Raw genomic sequence first — 17,050 nt, forward strand, 5'->3', positions numbered from 1 at the left:
CACATGCTGGCCACTTTGCTCTTCTCTCCCAACTCTCCATTTTCAAAATGAGGAAAAGCAATTGGAAAAAGGCAACCAGCTTTTATAGAGGGCCTACTATGTGCCTGGCACTGTTCTGGTATATTATATAAATTTAGCTTCTTTGACCCTCATATTGACCTTACACATAGAAGCAGAAATTAGGGTTCAAAGGTTTATAAAACACATTCAAATATCCATCAGAAGAACTTAGGAAAGAAACAGAGATCTGTCATGCTCACTTGGGCAGCACATGTGCTAAATAATAAAATTGCGAAGATACAGAGAAGATTAACGTGCCCCTGAACAGGAATGACAAGCAGATTCATGAAGCATTCCATATTTTTGGTAAAAAAACAGACTCTAGAGAATAAACTGGTTGTTGTCACCAGAAGGGATGTGGGGGGGGGGAATAGGTGAAGGGGATTCGGAGTGCACCTATGACGAGGAGCACTGAGTAATGTAGAGAGCAGATAAATCACTGCATTGTCCACCTGAAACTAATAGAACACTGTATGTTAATTACACTGGAATTTTTAAAAAATACAGGTCTATCTAATTGCAAATCCAATTCTGTGCACTCTAATAAACTCAAGATTTAAATGATTTACACAAGGCCGAATGAAACTAGAAACAGAGTTGGGATTAGAATTATGATAAATACATTCCCCCAAAAAACACAGGGCACAGAGATGGGCACATAACCACAATGCTGAATACTTAAACCTGGAACTTTTTTAAGAAATCCAGGGGCACCTGGGTGGCTCAATGGGTTAAGCCTCTGCCTTCAGCTCAGGTCATGATCTCAGGGTCCTGGGATAGAGCCCTGCATCGGGCTCTCTGCTCAACAGGGAGCCTGCTTCCCCCTCATTCTCTGCCTGCCTCTCTGCCTATTTGGGATCTCTCTCTCTTTCAGTCAAATAAATTAATAAAATATTAAAAAAGAAAAAAGAAAAGAAACCCAAAGGTTTACAGTTAACTGCAACCAGTTACTGACACGTACAGCAGAGTTCTTGGTGTTAGACTACATTCAATGATCATAGCACATTATTCATTTTCCCTGAGTGAAAACCTGGCTTATTTTTTGGCATTGAGATCCTTCTTTCTTTTACTTACACTGGGGTATTTGTCTTTGGTTTTCTTTAATATTTTCCCATAAATCAGACCTTACTGTTTTTCTTCTTTCCCTGTCTTTATTAATCTGAATGCATTAATAACACGCTCTAGAAACTGGAGTTCTTTTTTTGAAAAAATTTATTTATTTGACAGAGAGAGAGCAGTGGGAGGGGCGGAGGGAGAGAGAGTGAGAGAGAATCCTCACGCAGACTCTGTGATGAGCATGGAACCCAACTCAGGGTTTGATCCCAGGACTGGGAGATCATGACCTCAGCCGAAATCAAGGAAACACTTGCTAAGGTGCCGTTCATTGATGAAACTCCCTGCAGTCAGGCCATAATCCCTTTCCAAGCAGTGGATCATGTCACTGTCTTCCTTAAAATGCTCCAGGGCTGCATAGGGAAATGTGCCATTCTTCTTCTGGGCCACTGGCCTTCCTTGTCTCATAGGCTGTTGCACCATGGACCTCATCTCCTTCGGACTCCCATCCCCCTCTGTCAGCCCACTTAACACCCTCCTGCCACCTGCTTTGCTGCTCTTAATCCTCTTATCTGGTTTCGGAGGTTTTTGTCTTGCCCTGAATTCTGTCCCCAAGGTTCCACTCCCCTCCTGCCATGCCCAGCATAGCTGATTGAGTCATTTTTTAAAATGCAAATCTGCCTATGTCATTTTTCCTACTCAAATTCCCCTAGTAGCTTTCTTTTATCCAGGTCAGTGGTTCTGAAACCTAACTGATATCAGGGTTGTATAGCTATCGCTCTGAGTCTCACCACCCACTCCACCCCCCAGCCAAAATTTTGATTCAGAAAGTCTGGGATGAGACCAACAATACTAACAACTTCCAAAAATCTTCTGGTATTCCAGTAATAAATCAGGCCTACAGGGTATGCCCACCTCCCTTGCCAGCATGTAAATGAGCCCTCTGGTTTGCTCCCATTCAGATTCACACTTCCTCACACTCTGCACTAAACCTGACCACCCCACCTTCAGCCTTTAGGGCTGCTAGATTTGGGCTCCTCTGACTTGCTGCTCCTTGCACATAACACAGTCTTGGCTCTCACCATGCTTCCATACAGGGCATCCCATTCTCTGGTTGGGGAAAAGGTTAGCTGTGAAAGTAGACTTCCAGATCCAACTCAGGAATTCGGGTCTTGATGAATCTCTGCCATCCCTTCAGACTGAATCTGTCACCCCCTTAGCATCACTTTTGATTACTGTATTTTGCTTATTTCATAGGCAGTGCTCTATTTTATAAAATATACAACCTATTTGTTTTATGCATTAAATTTAAGCTGCTTATATTTCAGCCAAACCTGCCAGTGTGCCAGAGTTACAACTCTTGTTTTATGTATACAACTTAGAAAATGTTTTTTATCCCTACAATATTATATATGATCCTTACAAAAGCTTTCTTTTGAGATGAGAGAAACGACATTCATGGAAGCTGGCTTGCCCCTTATCACACAGAGAAATGATGAGAGCTCAGCTTTCTTACTCCACTGGTGAACCATATGTAGTGATACAGTGATCTACACTATACTGTGATGAGCATCGTCTGGTGTGTGCCACATAACATTTCAAGTTAATAGAAGACTCACATAGTGCAATATATAGGATAGTAAATTGCTATTTGCAATGCAGTAAGTTAACCTATAAAAAGGCTAAATTATATTTTTATCAATAATTTTACCTATTCAAAAGAAAACAAACTGGTCTGTTAGTTAGAAACCAAAATTGAAACTATATAAACCTCGCAATCCCCAAGCACTGCCACTTCATTTTGATCCTGAGGATGATTAGAATGTCCTAATTTCTATTTTGGTAAGTAGGTTTTCAGCAAGTTCCCCTGAGGTCTAGAAAGCTCAGACAGATAGGAGGGAAGCTACATCCAGAAAGTGTTGGGCACCAAGGGACTGATCTCAATTCTCTTTTTCACAGTCATTTTTCAGTTTATTCAATAACTCTTAGAGACCTAATCTATTAATAAAATGTCATGACTTCCTTTTTTTAAAATACTGACTGGTATTTTCAAAACCAGAAATAAGTGAGACTAGGTATTATTCTTTAGATTATGTGATAAAAGTTCCATTTGATAGCACTTCCTTATTTCAAATCTAAAGATTCAGACTTTCACTTTCAGAAGAATATAACTATAGCTATTGTTGAAAGAAGCTACATGGGGCCCAGGCGCCTAAAGAATTAGTTTTAGGGATTGACAACACTTCATAAATAGGAAGAAAGAAAACCTACTCTTCTACTGATGCTTTTTCTATTAAGACAGATACTAGAAGCCACAGACTTCATCACGAAATGACTCCTAATAATGGGCACAGTCATTCACTGAAATGCCATGATATATCAGTTAGGGTTCTTTCAACCCCATCAAGAATAATCCTCTTTCAAAATGCAAGACAACAATAAAGAAATGTATCATCTCATAACTCGAATACCAGAAATGGTATGGGGTTCCAGAATGATGTTATGAGTGGATCAGCAGGATCTTTAACAATCTGCATTCTTGGGCCACCTGAGTAGTACAGCTGACTAAGTGTCTGACTCTTGGTTTCGGCTCAGGTCATGAACTCGGGGTCATGAGCTCAAGCACCACATTGGGCTCCATGCTCGACTCAGAGTCTGCCCAAGGCTCTCCCTCTGCCCCTCCTCCCCACATTCTCTCTCTAAAATAATAAATGAATATATATTTTTTAAAGATCCATATTCTTTCTACATTTTAATCTTCCTTCCTTTTAATCTTTCTTCCTCAGCCTGTATAGTAAGATGACCTCAGTACTTAATTGAAATATATTCAGAGAGAACAGAATCCAGATAAAAGAGTGGGATTGTCTCTGCCTGTGGTCTTTCTTTGCTCAGACTAACTCCCACCTCAGTGACTTTCCTTCATTCCTCACTGGTCGTGAATATAGCACATGGACGTCTTCTCCATAGGGCAGTTACTACGAAGGGTGAATGGATGTTGGGAGGTAATCACAATGTTATGTTTTACAGCTTCTCTCTTAACCACATATGCATAGTTCTGTACTCAGCAAGAGGAAACCGATTAAAGGAGGACCAAGCCTAGCCTAAAACTGAGGGTAGATAAATAGGGTCTCTAAGTGTATGGCCATCACAAATTGTTTTAGACCCAAGATAGTGTTGTGGTATCTTCCCAAGGTAGAGAGAGTCAAAGTGAGCAAAATGCATAAACCTACACGGTCTATAGGCATTCGCTTCCTGAAGAATGTCCCTTTGTTAGCAGCAGCATTTAAAATCATTTTAATATACTGGAATGTGAGAGGCTGTTAATCCTTTATTTTCTTTAAGGTGAGAGATTCATCCCTTTCAAATCATTAAATCTATGGGGAATGAGAAGCAGTATTAAAAGTTCCTTTTCTTTGATCTTATCTCTGTGCTTTTTGTGTGAAGTCCTACTCACTTAGGCAAAACAAAGTATCCTTAATTCAACTATAGAATAAAAAGCTCTTTAGTCAGACTAGTAGATAAATAAGCTCCTTTTGATACCAATAGGCAAAGCAATTTAAAAATTTGTCTGCCAACCCCACCCACCACAAATATACAATGGGAAAAAGAACTGAAACCACCCATACTCTTTTCAAGCGTGGATTGAATTGAAAACCATAAGACTAAGAATGATGGTGATTAGTGGGTACAGATGTGGAGGAATATAATCAGGAAAAATAATGTCCAAGTTAGGAGGGCTGACACTTCAGATAACAAACTAACGCTATGCTCCATAACACTGGCCACATAAATAAAGAAAATATTTTCATGAGCCATCTGGATGCCCGCATCACATCACTAAATCATGTCAAACTAATTCATCTTATGACAACTATCTTTAACTCCTTAACAGCTTATTTAGGTCTAGCCTGGAATGATATAACTAGTCTGAATTCCGCTTCAGGTTCTGAAGAGTGAATGTTTCCTTTTTTTCCTCAGTTTAAATGCATTGAGCGATGCATGGTAGTCATTGTTAGTTTAGGATATTTTTTTTTTTTAATGTAAGAGGATTTAAGGTTAAATACCCATCAAACGAGACCATCTATTTTGGAATGATAAAATCTGATGGCTATTATAAATGTGATAGAAATCCACAAAATGCCACAAGGTCGAATGGAATAATTAGGGGCACCTGGGTGGCTCAGTCAGTTGTCTGCCTCTTGATTTTGGCTCAGGTCATGATCTCATGGGTGTGGGATCAAGCCCAGCATTGGGCTCTGCACTCAGTGGGGAGTCTGCTTAAGAGTCTCTCTTTGCTCTTCCTCTCCATCTGCCCCTCTTCCCCACCCTAGCTCTTTCAAATAAATCTTTAAAAAGTATGTAATAATTACTATTGCTATTATTAATATTTGATTATCAAATATGTCAGCTGCACTGGGCAGTAAAAAATTGTTTCTTACTATTTTCCAGAATCTTCTCATATCATTTCATTACGAAGCTCTTATTTGCAACTTATGAAGTATCTAGTACAGTAGAAAAAGGTAGTAAGAAGAAATCCATCCAGAATTGCTCAGTTTTTTTAGGATGAATACAATTTTTACAGTTTCAAAGTTACATAGAAATAAAAGCCAAATAACATGGTAAAACCTCATGCACAGAGGTGATGCTGGTTATTTATGTCTTTGTTTCTGGGATTCCACTGGTTTTCCTTAAGAAAATCAAGTGCTCCTTATTATAACAAAGCCTCATTTCAGACCCTGGGCTTTGGTGGAAGTGGTTGTATATTTTCCTTTTTTTTGGTTGTTGTTGCTGTTTGAAGTTTTTATTAATTTATTTGAGACAGAGCATAAGCAAGGGGAAGCAGAAGAGGGAAAGTTAGAAGCAGACTCCTGGCTGAGCAGGGAGCCTGATGTGGAGCTTGATCCTAGCACCTTGGATCATGACCTGAGCCGAGGGCAGATGCTTAACATACTGAGCCACCCGGGCGCCCTGATTATACAGTTTTTATTATCTGGAAAGAGTAATGCTGACTATGTAATTCCTTCAAAGAGCTTCTTTTTTCAAGAAGGCTATCTGAACAAAATGGGACTTGTCTTACAGAGTGAAAGTACCAAGGACCTCATCATGAAAAGCAAAAACAAATATGGTGGAGGGTTACAGTGCGTCCTGCTTCAGGACATGAAATCTCATTGTCAACTTCTAAGAATATAAGATGGCTAAGAAAGAGAGGAGGTAATCAGAGACAGATCTTGCAGAGCTTGTTGAATGAGGTGAGTTTTCACTGCTACAATATAACATTCATTTGAAGAAGACTGTCCTTTGATTATACAAGGCTCCCTGAATATCCATCCACCTGTATATCTAACAGTGATTTCAAATTGAGCATGTCCAAAATAAACTCTTACTTTACTCTGCCATGAACATACCTTCTCCACTGAATTTCATCTGAGTAAATAGCACTGTTGCTATCTGTTTTCCTCATTCCTAGCTTCCGAACCATTAAAAATTCTTGTAGTTATTATCATAAAGTATGTTCTGAATCTAACCACTACTAGCACTACATTATCTTCTCTCATTTGGATTATTATATTTTATGAATCTCTGGCCTCCTAAAGTTAATTCCTAAACAGCACCTCAGGTGACTTCTAAAAAATGTATGAACAATCCAGTCATTCCTCTGATCAGAACCATAATCTGGTAGGATGATCAGAAAACCATCCGATGTTCTTAAAGGGTCCAAGTCACCTATCTCTTTCTCCCATCTGTAAAATTATCCATTACGGCTCTCCCCTCATAGGCTCTGTGTCAGCAACACCAGCTTTCTTGTTATTCCCTAAATGCAGAAACTTATTCCTAGCCCTGCGTCTTCCCTTCTCTATGGAAGATTCTTTTATTTTAATTTATTCAAGTCCCTACTTTCTCTTCACAAGCATCTTCATGTTAAGCACTCATTTGATGTAACAACAACCAATAATATGAAAATCTTCCATTTCTGGCCAACGTGAAATAATAGGGACTAGATTGACCCTCCTTCTTGCAACAACCTAAAAACTGAAAACAATATATGAAAATTTGGCTCTCAAGTTACAAGACATCAGGCAACGAAAGACAGTGATCCCTGAGATGCAGGAAACAAATGAGGGAAACCATGTAATTTCCTTAGCGCAATGCCTGGAGATAGTTTACAAGTTGCAGTGCAGGGAGGCAGAGCTCTAGCAGAGTCCATTGTGCTCAGTGAGCTGCAAAGATGGAATTCAGAGTATGTGGAAGCCAAAGGGGCAAGAAGTCTTAGGACATAGTGCCACAGAGAAGAGAATTCCAGAGGACTCTACAGGGTCTTCCTCAGCTATTCAATTAAGCACTGACTAGTACATATGTAAAGAAGTTACAGTAATCAAGGTAGAATGCAACTGGCATTAAGATACTTTGATTACTAGAACAGGACAGAACTCAGAAACAGACCTGTAAATCTATGGGCAAGCTGGGTTTTGATAAAGTTGAAAGATTGTTCGTTCTGTGGGAAAAGACAATGTCATCAAAAATGGTTCTGGAAAATGTGGCCACTCATATGAAAAAAAAAAAATTTAACATTCTATATCTCACGTCATGTGCAAAACTTAGCAAAAAACAAATCACAAATCTAAAATTAATACTTCTGGAAGGAAAGATAGGAAAACATTTCGTGATACTGGATGAGGCCAAATTATCTGTATTTTGACATCAAAAACATGATATATAAAATATATTAAATAAGAAATTGAGAACTTTGACTCCAAAAATTAATAACTTCTGATTTCAAAATCAGTCTTAAGCAAATGAAAATGTAAGCCACATTTTAGGAGAAAATATTTACATATCATAAATATATTAAGAAAACCTGGTATCCAGAATATACAAAGAATTATCTAAAGACCCAATAAAAATGGGTAAGATTAAGCATCAACAAACACTTATCAAAGAAGATACATGGATAGACACATAAAAAGATGGAAAACATCATTACTCATTAGGGAAATGCAAGTTTAAACCACAATGATACACAGCTATACTATTTGTAAAATGGTTAAAATTAGAGTTGGGTCGGGCGCCTGGGTGGCTCAGTGGGTTAAGCCATTGCCTTCGACTCGGGTCATGATCTCAGGGTCCTGGGATTGAGTTCTGCATCGGGCTCTCTGCTCAGCAGGGAGCCTGCTTCCCTGTCTCTCTCTCTCTCTCTCTCTCTCTGCCTGCCTCTCTGCCTACTTGTGATCTCTGTCAAATAAATAAATAAAATCTTTAAAAAAAAATTAAAGACAATTAAAGACAAAAAAATTAAAGACAAATCATGCCAAGCAGAGACTAGGATATACAGCATGTAGGGTTATTCTGGGGAAGCCTACGGTATCTTTAATTGCTCATTCCAATATTTTGTATCTAGAATATGGAGATGATTTTTGTATATTGAGCTTTGTGTCCTACAGCTTTGCTTAATTTGCTTATTATTTCTAGGATTTTTTTTTTCATATTCCATAAGATTATCTATACCCACTTGCTATTTTGGAAAGGATTTTGAAGCTTTATCTAGGCTTATCTTAAAGAGTGGTATATTTAATTAGGGATACCTGTCAGGGAAACAGAAAGGACAGTGGTAGTAACCATGCACCTATTCCTGGTACTAACTTACCCCCATCCCCCTTTATATAAATAAGAAAAGTAAACTTCAGAAAAGTGGTGTGCCCACATGCAGTAGGATAAAAAAAAAAAGCAAAGCCCACTTCACTTAAAGCACAGTATTTACTATGTTCCCCACTATCTTCTCATCAAAGCCCAGCTGAAATCTAATTTCCTTCAGAAATCACTCAATTCTAATCTTCCCGAATAGAATTACTTTATTTTTCCTTATGGATAAATGGCCCTTAGATCATATCTATATCATAACATAAATTTTAGTATACTTTTCCAATTACTACAAGGTAATCCTTTTAGATGGAAAGTGAATTTACAAACTGCATTGTCAATGACTCCTAAATTTAAAATGGTATCATAGAGATATCTGAGTGGTTTTAAAAAAACAGAGATTAAAAAGGTATTAATCACATGCTACCTTATAATACATTCATTTTCATGTCTTAATCTCCCTGTTCATTATAATGTCCACTCCCTGGCACTAATTGAAATACTTTAATATAGTAAGAGCTTACTGAATACAAAAGTAGTCTTAAATCTTCAGACTGTAAATTCTTAATGAACCAAAGGACCAAATCGCTAATGTTAGAAAACCAATACTGAACCAAGCTAGTAAGTCACATACTTTTAAGTAGGTAATTTCCTAATGACAGTGACATTAAACATGAGGTGGTGCAGGTAGACATCCTTTTCCTCTATCATAAGTCTTCCTGCTTTGCATCTTCTTTGTAAGTGTGTGCAGTGGGCTAGAATTTTCATAATAAGTGGATATATGTAATAATAATAGTCTGACTATGTAAATGATAAATAATTTTAAGTAAAAATGTTAAAACAATTGTTATGTTAATAAAACAACAGTAATTTAAAGCTTATTTATTTAAATTTAAAGTCAGGGAATCATGTATATTATATGTAGGCTCAGTAAAATCATTTATGTCATTGTCCTACATTATCAATTGATCATTTGTATGGGAGTACAACTTAATATAAACCAAAACAGATGTAATCAGACCTCTGAAGCTGGTATTGACTCAGCATTGAAAATACAAAGGACTGAACAAAAAGAGATCCTGGTTTGTTGTGTGAATAAAAAGAAATTCCAAAGGTGACTAAGGACTTCATTTTGTTCTGCAAGACCACATATGCATGAAAAAATAGAATACTCATTTAGACAAATGACAAAAATTTACTCCCAGGACTTTCCTGAATACATGTGGTAGTGAACTAGTCTTTGTTGCAGGCTATTTGCGCGTTTATTCTCACCGAAGCCAGGCGCTGACTTTTTCATCATTGTCTTCACAACATCCTTGGAGAAAATCTAGCTGAAGAGTGCCCGTGAAAGGAGTTAGAAGGTGTGTAGATCAGGACTATATCAGGATTAGCCAGTCTTCCCTCCCCGACTAAACTCTGCTTGCACAGTCCTCCCCCATAAAACACATGACAGTCAATTTCTTTGCTGCATAATTTGATAGAAGGAAGAGGGGCCTTGCTTGTAATGAATCTGGGCTCAGTTCTTTGTGCCTTGATTCTTAAAATCTAGGAATCTGGCAAATTACTTAACCTCTCTGCTTCCATTATTTGCAGAAAGTGGATAAAAATACCTGGTTTTCCATGTGTTGAGAATTTATAAATAATACAGTCAAAATCCTTAAAATTGATAATTATAAATAATAATAGTTGTGTGTGTTTTCATGTATATGAGAACTAATGGAATGTTTTAAAATTTACCTGGAGAATCGGTATTTCTTTTATTTATTTGTTTGTTTGTTTGTTTATTTGACAGAGAGATCACAAGTAGGCAGGGAGGCAGGCAGAGAGAGGGGGAAGCAGGCTCCCTGCCGAGCAGCGAGCCCGATGCAGGGCTTGATGCCAGGACCCCGGGATCACGACTCGAGCAGAAGGCAGAGGATTTAACCCACTGAGTCACCCAGGCACCCTCAGTATTTCATTTTATTGCTATTTTGCTCTCTTTCCCATGCTCTCAAATGCTATAGCATTTTCCTTTTTTGGCCTTTGAATTGGTGGTTGACTTATTGCCATGTTTGCGTGTTTTCAGTTATAGAGTAAATTTACTCCTTTATAATGCAGGTGCCAATGTACAAGGTCAATGACCGCATTACAGACTCTCTACGTGAAAGCTATTGAACTATAATATCCATCACTAAGTACAGTGGGAAAGGATTTGACCTTTCCCAAATAGTAGTTACTGGATCAAATTATTTTTCAGCTTGAAAATAATTGCAGATCTGAGATGCCCATTTAAGCTACTGCCTTCTGAATTCACATCAATGCTTCATGTTCCCACTGCCGTTGTTGGTAATCGGAAGGAGCAGTACATGAAATGTGCAAAAGCAGTGTGTGGTAATGGGATGACAGGAGGTTTTGGATTTACATTACCTGAATTTAAATCCTGGCTTCTCTTCTGCCTTACAGATAGTATCTGTCAAATTACTTCCCTGTACCCAGTATATTAACTATGCCGGAATTAAAATAAAATAAAATTAGTTCCCTATGTCTTAGTACTGATGTGACGTTTAAATGAAATAACATATCTTTAAAATACTATTGTCCAGCTTTAGCTCCAACATGTAGAGCTTAAAGTCATTACTCCTAGTCTTTAAAACAAGAAAAAGTTGGATAAACTGAAAATCAATGACTTTTCTTGTACCTGTCAAAGAACTGAGGTTGCTAGACACACAAAAGTTTCCTTCCAAAATCTGGAGAGAGATAGGCACAGCCAGAGAGACACAGCTGAGATCTTATCCAGAAATCTGAATTTTGATGAATTGGAGACTAGTCTGTGAGTGAGAATTTCCTGGAGGCTGCAGCTTTAAGGAAGCCCCCATACTTTCACAGCCTTTACCTCCATGAACTCCCATCAGGTTCTCATGGTGATGATCTGAGAAAGTGAGAGAGATCCCCAAGTGGCTCCGTCAGAGGGAAAAGAGGAGTAAACATTGTGAAATACATCCAGAGCTTTTTCAGAATAAACACCGACTCTCTAGAAGAAGGGACTTTGCCAGAGCCTTATCTTAGCAGGGGTAAGGTAATTCCTCTCACTCCAGTCCCCTCCAGCCTTCCGGTTTCATCTGGAAGAGGGGAAAAATACATTTTCAACAAGGGTCAGGCTTCATAGAAATAGACTGGCAATACTGGAGCCAGGGAAGGGAGTAGGAAGCAGATGGAAAAAAAGCTGTATTGCTAAAGGAACATCTGTGAAGGTCACAGTACCAAAATACAGGCCCACTGAAAGAGCAAGACTTAATTGCAAGATTATAGCAAGCTCCTTCTACACCATACTTTAGCGCCATGCCAAGAAGTCTCCAGTACAGTGACAGTGGACTTCACTGAAAAGATGCATGGCATGGAATGCCTCTGAGAAGGAATACTTAGGGAGACTGAAAGCCAGGAGGGAAGACAATGAATGGATGAATGAATGATACTAGAGGACTTTGAAACCTCTGGCCCCTATAGCTGCAGAATATATTAAACACAGCCTAATACCTAGGCAGATTAACTAAATCCTCACCCTGAAAATCTATTTGCCTCAATTCCTATTACCCAGTACAGTATGTCTGACTTTGCACAAAAAATTACAATACATGTCAAATAGGAAGAAGAGGAGGAAGGAAAAAGAAGAAGACAATAGTTTGAAGAGACAAAGCAATCATTAGAACCAAAATCATATATGACCCAGATGTTAGAGTTATCAGGCAGGGAATTTGAAAGAATTATGATTAATATAAATAAGATTGCTAATTAAAAGAGCAAGCAATGTGGAAGGATAGATGAGTAATTTAAGCAGAGAGGTGAAAACTCAAAGAATCAATAGGAAATAGTAGAAATAAAAATCACTATAACAGAAATGAAGAATGCCAGTAGACTGGACACAGTCAAGGAAAAGCTTCATTCAGCTTGAAGACAGGTCAAAAGATACTTCCCAGATTGGAATCTAAAGAGAAAAAATAAAAGTAAAAGCAGAGCAGAGCATCTAAGAACTGTGGACGATATCAAAATATACATAATTGGAGTACCAGAAGGAAAGGGTAGGATAAATGAGCAGAAGAAATATTTGAAGTAATAATAGATGAGAGCTTTAGAAAATTGATTACAGAATCAAATTACCAATCCCAGAAGGTCAGAGAACACCAAACAAGGGGAGCCCAACGGAGTTTTAGGACAGTGAAAGTGTTCTGTATGTAATGATGAGTACATGACATTACACATTTATCAAAACCCATAGAATGTACAACAGGCAAACACTAATATAAACCATGGATCCTACTGATAGTAATGAGTATTGATTCATTGAGTATTGATTCATTAACTATGACCAATGACCCATACTAACATAAGTTGTTGATAATAGGAAAAACTGGATGAAGGGCATATGGTAACTCTGTGTACTACATTCACAACTTCTCTGTAAATCTAAAACTATTCTGAATTATAATAGGTATTTTTTTAAAACACTGGGTTTCCAAATATAGTAGGTTTTCAAGAGGCATTAGTTCCTATTTACCACATAGTCTATGTCAAACATAGCACAAGTTCAATTCAGTAAACTTGCTGTTGCATGGGATGATCATGGAAGGGAATTTCCTAGTATATTAAATATAAAATGCAATGAAGTATACAGTGTAAAGAGATGACAGATTAAAAGTTTAATAGTGGGGCGCCTGGGTGGCTCAGTGGGTTAAGCCACTGCCTTCGGCTCAGGTCATGATCTCGGGGTCCTGGGATCAAGTCCCGCATCAGGCTCTCTGCTCAGTAGGAGCCTGCTTCCTCCTCTCTCTCTCTCTGCCTGCCTCTCTGCCTACTCGTGATCTCCCTCTGTCAAATAAATAAACAAAATCTTAAAAAAAATAAAAAAATAAAAGTTTAATAGTGGACAGTTAGGTGCATCTCTGTTGAACATAATTTAATTTTTTGATGATTCAAATAACACTTGGGAATCTTTGAAAGTCCTAAGTCCTCATTATGAACATCGGTTATTTCTGTGACAAGAAGAATTTCACTTGTAAAGACCTCTCACTATGGGAATGCCAATCTTAATTTGTTTATGAATCTGAGTTCATCAAGAGCATTCCAGCTTTCTGAAATTATACACATAAAAATCAGTATAAAAATAAAGGTCACCACTAGACCGCTCTAATTTAGGAAGCTAACTGTTAGCATTTCCCTATGTTAGTTGCCTGAACTAACAGCTGAGCAAGGGATTTAAGGGCTAGAGACAGAAATAAACAGGAAAGCCATTCTTGTCATCTTGGATAAACAAGGACACATGGTTCGCAGATTTCTCCCCGAAAAACCTGCTATGTTGAAACATGCTAAGTTATGAGGATGTTCTTTCCATAGCAAATAACGTAGCAGGATTCCTTTGAATAGCTCAATGGGTGGGGTGAGAAATCTCTTTGAACTAAGACTTCCCTCAGATGTCTTGCTACTGTGTGTGATAACCTAAAAAGTGTTTATCCCTGCCATAATATAGGAACTCATATATATATATTTTTTTTCAGAGAGGATTTTGTCTTTTTTTTTTTTTTTTTTTCCCTGAATGCTGGAAGAGCACAAAAAAGAATTCGGAGTGGGACAAAGAATAAACTGGATAAGCAAAAGGAGTTAAGCCCATGAGAGCACTAAGAGGATTACATCTGCTGCCATCTTTGAGACCTCCAAAATCCAGAGAAGTTTTCTTTGTTGATTTGGAAGTAAGATTTCAGTTGAGAGCAAAACTGTTGCAGAATTCTGCAGGGCTAGGGGTGGGTAGACACTAATTCAAGACAGGAATCTGGTAATACTTGTGATGTGCTGACTTAACAGGACCTTTTGTCAATTATAAGGAACCCAATCCAGTTTCCCAAACTCAGTGCATTTGACCAAATTCACTGATCCTATAGCTTTTGTAAAATGATGCTAGACTTGTCTGGCCTGCTCCAAAGAAATCAGAAATTCAATTTACGGAAACACAAATATCTCCAGCACAAATATTTTTAGTCCTTTATGATGCCCACTTAAGTGTGAAAGAATCATAGGAGGTAGCAGGGGGTGGAGTCTTTCCTAAAAAGTCCAGCTATAGAGGGATGGCTATATTTCTTTCAATAACAAATACATAAACAAAACTAAAGATCATCTTCTCCTTCAGCTAAGAAGAAAATCTGTAATGGTTAATGTTCCTTTTTGCTCTAGATCACGCTCAGCCTTATCCTTAGCCATCAGGAGCAAGAAAATAACTTGCAGACACTTTGATGGGAGATCATTTCACCATAAAATGTGTTTGGACACACAATTAAAAATAGAAAGTCTTCTTAGCTCAAAGGCAGATAAGCTACTAACCATAAAACCAATGCTCTATGAACCCACAGACACAAAAAATAATTATACCCTAGTCACTAAGCCAATATTTAAAACTATTAATAGATCTTCCTTAGACTCCCATGTGATTTTAGATAATGTCTGTATCTTCACCCTAGTTAAATCAACAAATTACCAAGACCCTTTTCTTACTGCTCTAGTTAAGGTTTTGACACTGTTTATATTCCAGCTTATTTGAATTAATGAGAAAAAAATCTTACCATACTGACACAATCAGTTTTTGCTTATCTCTTTCCAATTTTTTTTTTCTTTTTTTGGATAGCTGCTTTAAAAGCCTTCGAAATTCAGTATCAGTGGATATATTTGGCAGCCACTTTTGTCCTGAATACTATATAATAGGTCACTTCATGTTATTTTAGTTTGTTTTAGGACTTCTTCACTGTGGGATATCTATACTAAGTGAGAGACCATGGTTTAATGAAGAGATCAAAGAATTTGGAATATTAAATTCTAGCACCATCACTTCTTAGCTGCAAAACTTTGGGGAAGGATCTAACTGAAGAGTCCCTCATCCATAAAATGGTGCTAATATCCATGCTTTCTTCAGAAGGTGAATATGAAACTAATCTGAGTTCGTGTCTGTATCCTATTAGCACAATGCCTGCCACAGCATATATACTCAGCATATGGCTGTCTTTAATCCACTATTGGCTGGAACAATATTCAAAATACTTAACATCAGTAGGACACAGGCATATCCAGTCAGCATGAGTGCCAACTTTAAACAACTGAGACAGTCTGCTGGGTTGTACTAGTTGAATATCAGCTCCAACTAGCAGGAAATGGAAAGGATAGAATTAGGAAAAGCAGTTGGGACAAATTTGATGAAGACCTCATTTTATGACTCAGAGAGCACTTCTGAGTGCCTCTGGATCCTTCACCACAAGCCAAAGTGCAGAATCCTGCAAGCCCAGGTAATAGCTTCTGCCCCAAGGTTCCTCAGCTTGAGAACTCTCCCTCCCTTCCTTCCTCCCTTTCTCCCATCCTCCCTCCCTCCCTCTTTCTTTCTAACTTGACTTTAAAACTATGTCTATCAGACGCTAAAACCCTTGTTTTATCTGCCACTCTGAGTTGACTTTCTGTCTCCTCAAGTTCCTGATTCTGAAATGGTACCTTCAGTTTGCTGGCCCAGTGGCTTTCCAAACTGCATTTCATGAAGCACTAGAATGATCAAAGTTCTCCTGGAAAAGGTATAGTGGAAGCTGAGAGGGCAGAGTGTATGTGTCTCCTGGAACACGGAACTCATTTCAGTTGGAATCCTCATCTCTTTCTTATACTGCAATTTCATCTTAGATAAAAAGGCATTATTGGGGGCACCTGGGTGGCTCAGTGGGTTAAAGCCTCTGCCTTCGGCTCAGGTCATGATCCCAGGGTCCTGGGATCGAGCCCCACATCAGGCTCTCTGCTCAGCAGGGAGCCTGCTTTCCTTCCTCTCTCTCTGCCGCCTCTCTGCCTGCTTGTGATCTCTGTCTGTCAAATGAATAAATAAAATCTTCAAAAAAAAAAAAAGGCATTATTGCTTTAAAAAGGGAAGTTAAAAAGTTAGTGCTCTATCCCAAACTCTCTTCTTTGTTCCTGCTTGTATATCAGTAGAGCCTAAACCTAGGTCCTGTACTTACTTTTGTATTTTTTCAGCTCTCTGAGGCCTGAATCTCTGGTCACTACATGGCTGATGCTTATGCTGGAGTTTGTATTTGACTTTGAGTTCAGAAAACTCACCTCAGCTTTAGTACCCAAACTCTGAATCTCATTTGCCCCCATCTTGTGTGTGATTCTTAGGAAAATACTTTCCAACTCTGGTTTTCTTCTCAGGACTTCATCTGAGATAGGGTCTATTTTCTTTCTTTTTTTTTTTTTTAAAGCATTTTTACATTCACAAAGAAGTCCAAGTTTTTTTTTTTTTTTTTTTTTTTTAAAG

At 38.1% G+C, this 17,050-nt stretch overlaps 1 pseudogene; it reads left to right on the plus strand.

The window, feature by feature from the left end:
- Positions 1–266: 266 nt before the first annotated feature.
- LOC123387797 lies at positions 267–365 on the plus strand (annotated as a pseudogene).
- Positions 366–17,050: the final 16,685 nt, after the last annotated feature.

This window comes from Mustela putorius, unplaced genomic scaffold (assembly GCF_011764305.1).
Source record: "Mustela putorius furo isolate JIRA1106 unplaced genomic scaffold, ASM1176430v1.1 tig00003859_pilon_pilon_pilon, whole genome shotgun sequence".
Lineage (NCBI taxonomy): Eukaryota > Metazoa > Chordata > Mammalia > Carnivora > Mustelidae > Mustela > Mustela putorius.